Genomic DNA, 12,473 nt, shown 5'->3' on the forward strand with positions numbered 1-12,473 from the left:
ATTTATTTATTTATTTATTTATTTATTTATTTATTTATATTTTAGAGAGAGAGAGTGCGAGGGTGCAAGTGGGAGAGAGAGGCAGAGGGAGAGGAGAGAGAGAATCTCAAGCAGGTTCCATGCCCAGTTCCAAGCCCACCATGGGGCTTGATCTGATGACACTGAGATTATGACCTGAGCCTAAACCAAGTTACTAGCTCAACAAACCGAGCCACCCAGGCACCCCTAATGTACATTCTTCTGATGAATAATGATGCTGACCATATTTTCATATGCTTATTAGCTACTTAGATATTCTCTTTTGTGTGGTACTTGTTCAAATCTTTGCCCATTCTATAAACTGTTGTGGGGTTTTTTGATCTTTTTTTTTTTTTAATTTGAGCTCTTTATATGTTCTGATTATAACCCCTTTGTCAGATGGATGAATAGATATAGATAATTATTGTAGTTTGTAACTTGCCTCTTTACTCACTGATATTTCTAATAAACAAAAGTTCTTAATTTCAATTAAGTCCAATTATGTTTTTATTCTTTATGGTTATTGTCTTTTGTATCTTATATAGGAAATCTTTGGGGTGCCTGGCTGGTTCATTTGGTAGAGTCTATGATTTTTGATCTCAGGGTTATGAGTTTGAGCCCCACATGGAGGGTAGAATTTACTTAAAAACAACAACAAAAAACAAAAAAAACTTTGTCTACCCCAAGGTCAGAAGTTCTACGTTTTCTCCCACACCCCTTTTTTTTTTTTTTTTTTTTTTTTTTTTTTTTTGCTGCTAAAAAGCTTTATTGTTTTCATTTGGTCCACAGCTTGGGCGAGGGCTTCAGGTGGTTAAAAAGCAGCCTAGTGGCTGCAAGGAGAGACTCAGGCACAAGCCCTGGCACCTGGGGGATGCCAGAAGGACCCTCTCAAAAGCTGCTGGGCTCCAAAGGCTTCTAGTCGTGCTTGAGGGTGAGCCTTTCGAAGAGATACTCGCCCAGCCCAGCGTGGGGTCCGGACAGCCTGCGGAGATTAGTCAGGTGGTCGCCCATCTTCTTGATGAGTTTCGCTTCCTCATCTGGAAAGTGATTCTCCAGGAAGTCACAGAGATGGGGGTCTGCGCGGGCAGAACCCAGGGCATGCAGATCCAAAAGGGCCTGCTTCAGCTTCTTCTCCAGAAGCAGGGCGGCTTCCATGGCGTCCAGGGTTTTACTCCACTCATCTTGGGACAGTGTCTGCACTTCCCGGAAGAGGGCGCGGCCGCCGAGCTGGTTTTGAGTCTTCAAGAGACGCTCAGGGCCCTCCCGCTTCTCCTCAGATGCCTCGCTGGAGAAGTGGTCCAGGCCTTCCAGACCACGTGGTCACGGTCGAACTAGAAGGCCAGGGAGAGGTAGGTGTAGGAGGCCTGCAGATACATGTCGACCCGGAGGTTGACGGCTGCCTCCACCTCGGTGGAATAATTCTGACGAATCTGGGAACTGGGTTGATCGGTAACGAGGAGCTAAGTTCAAAATCGGGTGTTGGCTGGTTCTGGAGGCAGAGGGTGGGCAAAAAGATGGCCCCGAAGGTTGCAAATGGAAACAAAGGTTGGAAGGTGGTCGGAGGCCGGTAGAAGGGGCGTGTCTGGGTCTGTTCAGTCCAAACACTGTTGAAACAAGAGACAGATGCGCAGGACGGCGGGCACACTCTCCTATGTTTTCTTCTAAAAGTTTGAATATTGTAATTTGACAGTTTGGCATTTCTAATTAAAATTTTTTAAAATTTATTTGTTTTGAAAGAGGGGAGGAGGAGGAGCAGAGAGAGAGAGAGAGGGAGAGAGAACCCCAAGCATGCTTCACACTCTCAGCGTGGGGCCGATGTGGGGCTCAAACTCATGAACCTGTGAGATCATGACCCCTGCTGAAATCAAGAGTTAGATGCTTAACCAAGGGAGCCACCTAGGTGCCGCTGGCATATTTAATTTTGACACATTTATACTTATGAGCCATCTTTAATTTTTGTATATGGTCTAAGGAAAGCGTTAACTTTGTGAGTTTTTTTTTAATCCTCTTAGTTCTGGCCTCACATGTTAAAAAAATCCAAACAAACGTATTTTCTTGTGCAGAATTGCATTGGCACCTCAGAGAGAAAATATTCAATATTTTACCATAAATATGTTAGATGTAGTTTTTTGGTATTTTTGTAGATAGCTTTTGTCAGATTAATAAATTTCACATATATTCTCAATTTGCTGAGAAGTTTTTCCTGAGTGCATGTTTATTTTATCAATGAATTTTCTGTATCTAATGAGATAATTATATGGTTTTTCTCTTTGTCTGTTAATGTGGTGAATTATATTAATTATTTTAGAATGTTAAATCAACCTTGCTCCCCTGGGATGAACATACTTGGTTATTGCATTTTTAAACAATCTCTGTATTCAGTTTGCTAGTGTTTTATTTAGAATTTTTGCATTTATATGCAGGAAAGATTTTGGTTTTGGCATCAGATTTATGTTAGCTTCATAAGACAAGTAAGCTGGTGTTACCGTTTGTCTAATCTCTGAAAGGGTTTGAGAGAAATTATCATTATTTCTTCTTAAATATGTGGTACAATTTATCTTGAAAGTCACCTGGGCCTGGTTTATTTTTTATGGAATTTTAACTATAAATTCCATTTCTTTAGTATATATGAAAGTATTAGCATTTTATTTCTTTTTGTATCAGTTTCGGTAAATTGTATTTTTTGAAGAATTTGTGTACATTGTCAAATTTATTGCCATAAAGTTCACTGTGTTCTCTTAGTATCTGTAAAATGTGTAGTAACATGACATTTTGAAACTCCTAATACTGATTTTTTGTGTTTTCTCTCTCTTCTATTGACTTTTTAAAAAGATTTTATTTTAAAATAATTTATACACCCAATGTGGGTTCAAACTCACAACCGTGGGATCAAGGGTTGCATACTCCACTAACTGAGCCAGCCAGGCGCCCCTCTTTTATTGCTTATGTTTGCTAGGATATTATAGATCTTATTATTCCATTAAAAAATGAATTTTTAGCTATGATAATTTCTCTATAGTATGTATACTTTCTATTTCATTGATTACTGTGCTCTCTTTACTGTTTCCTTTCCTTCTACTTTAAGTTTAATTTGTGCTTTTTCAAGTTTTATAAAATGAAAGCTTATTGATTTTAATTTATTTTTATTTTTCTTCAAGTAAGCTCTACACCCAATGTGGGGCTTGAACTCACTACCCTGAGATCAAGAGTCACATGCTCTTTGGACTGAGCCAGCCAGGTGCCCCGAGAGTACTGATTTTCAGCCATTCCTCTTTTTTTTTAAACGTATTCATTAGAGGCCATAAATTTCCTTCTAAGCACTGCTTTAGCTACATCCCATAGCTTTTGGTGTGTTTTATTTGCATTATTCTTCAGTTCAAAAAAAATTTTTTTTTATTTAAGTAGGCTCCAAACCTAGCATCGAGCCCAGTGCAAAGTTTGAACTCACAATCCTGAGATCAAGACCTGAGCTGAGATCAAGAGTCCGAAGCTTGGGGCTCCTGGGTGGCTCAGTCGGTTAAACGTCCTGACTTTGGCTTAGGTGATGATCTCATGGTTTGTGAGTTTAAGCCCTTTGTCAGGCTCTGTGCTGACAGCTCAGAGCCTGCAGCCTGCTTCTGATTCTGTGTGTGTCTCTCTCTCTGCTCCTCCCCTGCTTGCACTCTGTGTGTGTGTGTGTGTGTGTGTGTCTTTCTCAAAAATAAGTAAGCATTAAAAAAAAGAGAGATGCTTAACTGAATGAACCACCCAGGCACCCCAGTTCAAAATATTCTCTAATTTCCTTTGTGATTTCTTCTTTGGCCACAGGTCATTTAGAAGTATGTTCCTTAATTTTAACACATTTTGGGATTTTCTCCTTATATTTCTGTATCGATTTCTAATAGTTGGAAAATACACTCTGTATAATTTCAGTCCTATGAAATTTGTTGAGTTTTGCTTTATAACCCAGCATATGGTCTATCTTGGTGTGCTCTTGAAAAGAATGTGTATTCTGCAATTATCCGGCACAGTGTTCTCTGAGTTTCAATTAGGTCAAGTTACTTAACAGTGTTGTTTACATATATTTTCATTGACAATTTGGTCTTTTTGATTTTGGTTACTAGGAAATGTGTGTTAAAATCCCTAATTATGGGGACACCTGGGTGGCTTAGTTGATTGAGTGTCCCAAGTTCACCTCAGGTCAAGATCTCAGGTCAAGATCTCATGGTTCATGAGTTCGAGCCCCTGGGGCTTGAACATGGGATTCTCTGCTATCAGCACAGAGCCTGCTTTAGATCCTCTGTCTCCCTGTGTCTGTGCCCCTCCCACACTAGCACGTGTGTGCACACACACTCTCTCAAAAATGAACATTGAAAAAAAATTATGATTGTGATTTCATCTATTTCTCTTTTTAGTTTACTTAATTTTTGTTTCATATATACATATTTTTAAATATTTATTTTAAAAGAGAAAGAGAGAGGGTGGGTGTGAGTGGGGGGTTGGGGCAGACAGAGAGGAGATAGAGAATCCCAAGCAGGCTGTCAGCACAAACACGATGCTCCATCTCATAAGCCATGAGATCATAACCTGAGCTAAAATCAAGAGTCAGATGCTCAGCCGACTGAGCCACTCAGGTGCTTCTCATGTATATTTTTAAATATTTTATATGTAAGGAATATCTATGCCCAATGTGGGGCTCGTACCTATAACCCTGAGATCAAGAGTCACATGCTCCACTGACTGAGCCAGCCAGGAGCCCTAATTTTTGGTTCATATATGCTAAAGCTATGTTATTATGTCCATACAGACTTAAGATTGTTAGGTTTTCCTATTGAACCAGTGCTTTGATTATTATGAAATGTTCTTTCTTATTTCTAGCAACACTTCTTGCCTGAAAGTACATTTTGTCTTATAAATATGTCATGCCAGCTTTCTTTTGATTAATGTTTTCATGCTGTCTTTTTTTCACCCTTATACTTTCAAGTTATCTGTGTCTTTATGTTTAAGTGTATTTCTAATGAACAACATAGTCTTTTCTGAAAAACTGACATCCACTTACTTATAACGAGCTTATTGACATAATTGGGTTTAAGTCTACCATCTTCTATTTGTTTTATTGATTTCATTATCTTTACTCTTCCTTCCTGTTTTCTTTTATAGTAATTAAGTCTCTATTTTATTTTGTCTCCATTTAATTTTTGTTATTTAGTATCTTTTTAAAGAAATTACCAAATGGTATATATTTTTTCATTTTTTTTTCTTAATGTTTTACCAAATGGTAAGTTTAAAATATTAAGTCCTTGGGACTACCCAGGCGGCTCAGTCAGTTAAGTGTCCGACTTCGGCTCAGTAATGATCTCACAGCTCCTAAGTGTGAGCCCTGCGTCAGGCTCTGTGCTGACAGTTCAGAGCCTGGAGCCTGCTTTAGATTCTTTGTCTCCCTCTCTCTCTGCCCCTTCCCTGATTGTGCTTTGTCTCTCAAAAATAAATAAACATTTTTTAAAAATTAAAAAAAAGTTTTAGAGTTAATTAACATAAATATAGCAAAATTCTTAAATCTATTCCTAGGCTATTAGATTCTATACATATTTATATTAAACATTTATTTTATATATTATTTATAACATCTTTTACTTTTATGTTTTAAAGATTTTTTTTTTAGTGTTTATTTTTGAAAGAGACAGAGTGTGAACAGGGGAGGGGGAGAGAGAGAGAGAGAGAGAGAGAGAGAGAGAGAGAGAGAGAGAGAGAGAGAGAAAGAAAGAAAGAAAGAAAGAAGAAAGAAAAGAAAGAAAGAAAGAAAGAAAGAAAGAAAGAATATTCCAATAAGCTTCTTGCTGTTAGCACAGAGCCCGACTCAGGGCTCAATCCCATGAACTGTGAGATCATGACCTGAGCTGAAATCAAGAGTCAGAGGCTTGGGGCACCTGGATGGCTCAGTCGGTTAAGCACCTGACTTTGGCTCAGGTCATGATCTCAAGGTTCATGAGTTTGAGCCCTGCATCGGGCTCTTTGCTGACAGCTCAGAGCTTGGAAGTCTGCTTTGGATTCTGTCTCCCACACTCTCGCTTGCTCTCTCTCTCTCTCTCTCTCTCTGCCGCTACCCCACTTGCACTCTCTCTCTCTCAAAAATAAATAAACATTAAGAAAAAAAAAGAGTCAGAGGCTTAACCAACTGAGCCACCCAGGTGTCCCTATATTTTTTATATTTAAAAACATTTGTTTTTTATTTAGATAATCTCTATGCCCAACGTGGGGCTTGAACTCACAACTGTCAGATGAAGAGTTGCATGCTCCACCGACTGAGCCAGCCAGGCACCCCTATATTAAAAAAAACTTTTAAAATCTTCTACATGATTACTACTGGGAATCTAGAAAAGCTATTATGGGGGCGCCTGGGTGGCGCAGTCGGTTAAGCGTCCGACTTCGGCCAGGTCACGATCTCGCGGTCCGTGAGTTCAAGCCCCGCGTCAGGCTCTGGGCTGATGGCTCAGAGCCTGGAGCCTGTTTCCGATTCTGTGTCTCCCTCTCTCTCTGCCCCTCCCCCGTTCATGCTCTGTCTCTGTCTGTCCCAAAAATAAATAAACGTTGAAAAAAAAAAAAAAAAGGAATATTCCAGCGTCTAGAGACTCCAGCTTAAGAACCATGGTCTGATTTTCTTTTTCCTTTGCCAGGTTCTGGTATAAGAATTGAGCTAAAATTGGAAGCTCTTCTTTCTTTCTTCCTTTCTCTTTCTTTCTTTCTCTTTCTTTCTTCCTTCCTTCCCTTCTTTCTTCCTTTCTTTCTTTCTTTCTTCCTTTCTTTTTCTTTCTTTCTTTCTTTCTTTCTTTCTTTCTTTCTTTCTTTCTTATTTCCTTCCTTCCTTCCCTTCTTTCTTCCTTTCTTCATTCCTTCCTTCCTTTCTTTCTATTTCCTTCCTTCCTTCCTTCCTTCCTTCCTTCCTTCCTTCCTTCCCTTCTTTCCTTCTTTCTTCCTCTTTCTTTCTTTCTTTCTTTCTTTCTTTCTTTCTTTCTTTCTTTCGTTGCCTTTCTTTCCTTCCATTTCCTTGCAGATTTGAAAGAATTTGTGCCTAAAGTCCTCTAAAGTAGGGGCACTAATTTCTTCATCTTACCCATATAGAATCAAGTTTTATTAAATAGTTTATGGATGAAGAAAAAAAAGTTTTAAGTATATTTTCGTAAGTTCTTTAGTAACTTACAAAATGATCAAAATTGCATGAAAGGGTGGGGGAACCTGAGGAGTGTTAAATGGTCTACACTCCGTATCTTTCATTGAGGGCAGTCAAGAGTACTCCTGATGGTTGATAAACCAAATAATAGAGACATAGCATATTAGTTAGAGTCCTAGATAGTTCCATGAGAAGGACCCAAACCAGAAGTGGTCCAAAGTGACTAACTCCCAGGCCCAGAACTAATGGTTATGGGCTGGAAGGAAGAGAGCAGAGAGACTTATACTTGTCAAACTGTACACTCCCTAAATCTGCAGGTTGAATTTTTATTTCCGTGGCCATGTTTTTTAATTTATATATTAACAAAAAGTAGAATGCCATGTAAGAAACCTATAGGATAAAATTTCAGAGGAAAATCCATGGAAATAATTATATAATTATTACACAAGAAAGACTGATAACAGGTGGCCAAGATTTCAACTCAAGAAGCCAGAAAAAGAACAACAAAATAAGTCCAAAGAAAATGGGCAGAACTAATACAGATGAGAGTAAAAACTAATAAGGGAGAAAAAAAAAACAGAGAAGAATAGAAACGAATAATAAACAAAATGTAAAGCAAGAGCTGGTTTCTCAGGACAGAGACATTTTAAAACATTAAGAGAGATATTTGTGGGGCACCTGGGTAGCTCAGTCAGTTAAGCATCCGGCTCTTGATCTCAGTTCAAGTCTTAAAATCAGGGTTGTGATTTCAAGCCCTGTGTTGGGAATGAAGCCTACTTAAAAAAAAAGGAAAGGAGGGAGAGAGAGAGAGATTTATAACTTTGATCAAAGACAAGTTTCCTAGTTTCAACAGCAAAAGAAAAGTACCTTTTCCCACCTTCTGAATATGTGAGTCTTCATACATGGTTAAGACTATGGTAAAACAAAAGCAGTCTTTAATGCTACTTCCTGTTCTCCTCTGGCATGTGCGGTTCTGTAGTCCATTGCAGGAGAAAGTGGTCCCTGGCCTGCTCCATCGCACCACTAGCCACTTCTCCAGCCAGAACGTCAGGCATCTCCCATCACTGCTCCACTCTACCCCATTGCTTTCTTGCATCTTATGTGACAGTAGGATCCCTGTATTTTATTTTTCTGTAATAAACTGTTTTCCCAATCCTGTCCCAAAAGCTTTTAGCGTGTTCTCTTTATCCATGGTGTTGTAAAATTCCAGAATGTGTCCAAGTATGAATCTTTTTTTCTTTTTTAAATTCACCCTATTGTGTACTTAATAAGCCCTTTTAGTCTGAAGTTTTACATCTTATACCAACTCCAGGGGATTATTATTTTTCTATTACTTTTATGATTTTTTTCCTCTGTTCTCTATTTCTGGAACTCTTATTAGATACAGTTTCTTTTAGATACTCTGTCTCTCTTGACAATTTTTTCCCTTGTCTTTTCTCTGTTTGGTCTTTTTGCTATATGTTTCTTGTCTTTTTCTTGCATTCTTTAGATTTATGTTTTACTTTGGTGGTTGGTTTTTTTTTTTAATTGTATTTATTTTTTTTTAAGTACTCTCTATACCCCATGTGGGACTTGAACTCACAACACCAAGATCCACAGTCGCATGCTCTACTGACTGAGCCAGCTAGGTGCCCCTGGTGATTGTATTTTTAATCTCCATGAACTCTTCATTGTTTTCCAACTGCTCCTTTTTTATAGAGGTCTCTTCTGGTTTAAGTGGATACAGTATCCATGAGAGTATAATGCTAAGTGAAATAAGTCAGAGAAAGACAAATATCATATGATTTCACTCATGTGTGTAATATAAGAAACAAAACAAATGAACAAAGAAACAAAAGAGACAAACAAAAAAACCAGACTCTTGAATGCAACAGAGAACAAACTTGTGGTTGTCAAAGGGGAGATGGGTGGGAGAATGGGTGAAATAGGTGATGGGTGACTAAGAGTACACTTATTGTGATGAGCACTGAGAAATGTATAGAATTGTTGAATCACTATATTGTACACCTGAAACTAATATAACACTATACATTAATTATAGCTGAGTGAAAATGAATGAATGAATGAATACAATATCTTCCCTTTTGGGACACTGACTAGAATTCCTTGTAGTTTATTATGTCTTATGAATCATCTATATTTCTGGGTAAGGCCTTTTGATGTTTATTTTGGTTGTTCTCACTTGAGCTACAGAATTTTTCAACCATCCATGATCTTTTACTTTTTGTGAGTCAAGGACAATTTGATTGATATAGGTGGCTTGGGATGGTTTTCCTGTGTCCTGCCTCTGAGTTAGAGCCAGGTTTTGTGTTTGTAGGTAGGAATGTGAATAATCACTTTAGAGTGCTGGGGATATGTGGTCAGGCTGGGGGTCTCCCCAAATGCCAAAGAAAAGTGGGTCCTTCTGGTGATTCAACCCCTATGCTGAGTTGCTATTGCATGAATACCTTACATACACTAAATTTATTCAGAGGTGATATTTCCAACTTGGCCTGGGGGCAAAAGACATCGCTGCATAGAAAGATAGGAGAAGGGGTTCAGAGACCAGGGCCAGCAGGACTCTGCACTTTGGCTACATCAGTCCTGATGAACGTACCCCTCTTTGGAGATGGAAATGAGGGTACCAGCACTCCATAACACCACAGACTGAGTAGGAAAGTTGTATTCCTCAGAGGAGATCCAAAGATCTTTTATCTGAAGATTAGGACAAAAACAGTAACAGTCCACTATAATAGATAAGTGTGATTAACCCCATTTTATGAGTACATTTGGTGAAATACTGTGAATGAATTGTGGGGATTAGGAATGAGGAAAACATGATATAGTAAGTCAACATAATGTAAGCAACACCATTGCTGATCACCGTGTTGATCATTGAGGGGGAAAAGCTAGAGAGAATGGTTAAGTATTTCCATCCATTTAATGGCCCACACCAGTTGGAGGTGGAGAGGAAGGGACTCTGAAGAAGAGACTCTGTAAATCATTAACATCATAGCAAAGATGCTGTAGGCTCCATTTGAGACCAACTTCCAGTTTCTGATTCACTGAATATGTTTCCCTTTTTTATTTAAAAAAATTTTTTTTCAACGTTTTGTATTTATTTTTGGGACAGAGAGAGACAGAGCATGAATGGGGGAGGGGCAGAGAGAGAGGGACACACAGAATTGGAAACAGGCTCCAGGCTCTGAGCCATCAGCCCAGAGCCTGACGCGGGGCTCGAACTCACGAACCGCGAGATCGTGACCTGGCTGAAGTCGGACGCTTAACCAACTGCGCCACCCAGGCGCCCCTATGTTTCCCTTTTTTTAAAAAAATATAGTTTATTTATTTATTTTTAGAGAAAGAGAGAGAGAGAAAACAAGCAGCGGAGAGGCAGAAAGAGACGGGGAGAGAGAGAGAATCCCAAGCAGGCTTTGCACTGTCAGCGCAGAGCCTGATGCGGTCTCAAACTCATGAACCGTGAGATCATGACTTGAGCCAAAACCAAGAGTCCGACGCTAAACCAACTGAGCCGCCCATGAATATCTTTCCCTTTAATTGAGCATAGAGTCATCTGGGAGTTGAATGTGGCTGTGGAAGAGATACTTGGTATCTTACAAAATGTTAGGGGCCTTATTCACTCCATTTGTATTCCCGCCTTCATTTGTACAGTTCCTATGCATTTCAAAGACTTTTCTCAGTGCTGACAGGGAAGGAAGAACTGCTAAATTGGAAACTTTTAAACAGATCAAGATTTTCAGCATATTACAAACATGGTCAGATTTGATGCATATAAATCTCAACCACATCACAATGTTGATGGGATCGTTCATTTCTTTTCTTCTTAGCAAAGATAACTGTCATTCCCAAACACAGATCAGGCATTTAGCCCTCACAAATGTAGTAATCAAAATAGAGAGTGATCAGCTTATCCAGTTTCCCATCTGTGCTTCAGCTGTGATGTTTAATTTTCATTTCCGCCTTCCCATTGACATCCTAACCCAGCCAGGGAGGTCTGATAGCCCTTTCCAGGGGATGTTGTTACTTCCTCATTCTTACATAAGAGCCGGAATTCCATTTGGAAAGAGAAATTACACTGGGCTTAATCAATAACCTCAAAGAATTAAGAGAAAAAAAATTACCTGTTATTTGACTGTAATATGTATTTGATGGCTATGATTTGTGTTCTTGTGTTAATTGTAGGATCCTAGAATTAGATTAACTATTGTTAACATCTAAAATTGATTTAAATGCAAAAAGAATCAATACATGAGCTAAATGTTTAAATATCACGACACTAACAAGAGACTGAGTCTTCCACTGAATTATTATTTTCTTTCTGCATTTGAAAACAATGCACCTATCTAGGGGAGATGAAAAAATACTGACTGTTGTAAAGGACAGTGTAAATAACCCTCCATCATAAAAAGGAAGGTAGTGCCACAGGTGGTATAGCCAGGGGACAGGGGTGCAAGAGCACCTGACTTCAGGGGTCCCAAACAGACCAGGTTCAACCATTTTCTGCTGACAAAATCCAAAGTCAGAAAGACCAGTGGCAATGAAACAAGAAAGGAATTTATTTCAATGAGGCCAACACTGGGAAGACCGCAGACGAGCATCTCAGAAACTGTCTCCAAAGTGCCAAAAATACTTCCTTTCAGGTTTGTATAAGGAAAATATAGGGGAAGGTGGGTGGGTGGGTACGTAAAGGTGGGCAGTGAAGGTCAAATTGATCTTTGTCTTGGGAGTCAATCATAGATGGGGTCTTGCTGGCTCAGGGCAGTCCTTACTGCTTGAGCAAGTCGTTTCTTCCCAGGTAGGGGATTCTTTGCCCTCAAGGTCTTTCTTCCAGAAAGAAGAATGCAAATAGAAAGTTTGAATTCAAGGGGCGCCTGGGTGGCTCAGTCAGTTAAGCCTCAGACTTCAGCTCAGGTCATGATCTCATGGTTCTTAAGTTCAAGCCCCACATGGGGCTGCTGATGGCTCAGAGCCTAGAGCCCATTTCCGATTCTGTATCTCCCTCTCTCTTTGCCCCTCCCCTGCTCCTGCTCTGTCTCTCAAAAATAAATAAATGAAAAAAAAAAAGTTTGAGGTCAAAACGGAGGCAGCTAAAGTCCTCTTTCAGTGGGAAGAATAAGGAGTAAGTGTAGCAAAACTAAAAATCTTAGCATTAAATTTGGCAAAAGATTATAGTAATTATAATTGCTAATGTTTTTGAGCACTTACTGGATGCTTGACAGTTTTTGTTCTCATTCAGTCTTCACAACAACCTTATGGAACATGTACCAAGAAGGTCTGGAAGGATCTGCCTCCACCAAGTCACAGGCTG

At 39.2% G+C, this 12,473-nt stretch overlaps 1 pseudogene; it reads right to left on the bottom strand.

The window, feature by feature from the left end:
* Positions 1 to 773: 773 nt before the first annotated feature.
* Positions 774 to 8,261, bottom strand: LOC122468106 (annotated as a pseudogene).
* Between the last annotated feature and the right edge of the window lie 4,212 nt (positions 8,262 to 12,473).

The sequence above is a fragment of the Prionailurus bengalensis genome, chromosome B3 (assembly GCF_016509475.1).
Source record: "Prionailurus bengalensis isolate Pbe53 chromosome B3, Fcat_Pben_1.1_paternal_pri, whole genome shotgun sequence".
Taxonomy (NCBI): Eukaryota; Metazoa; Chordata; class Mammalia; order Carnivora; family Felidae; genus Prionailurus; species Prionailurus bengalensis.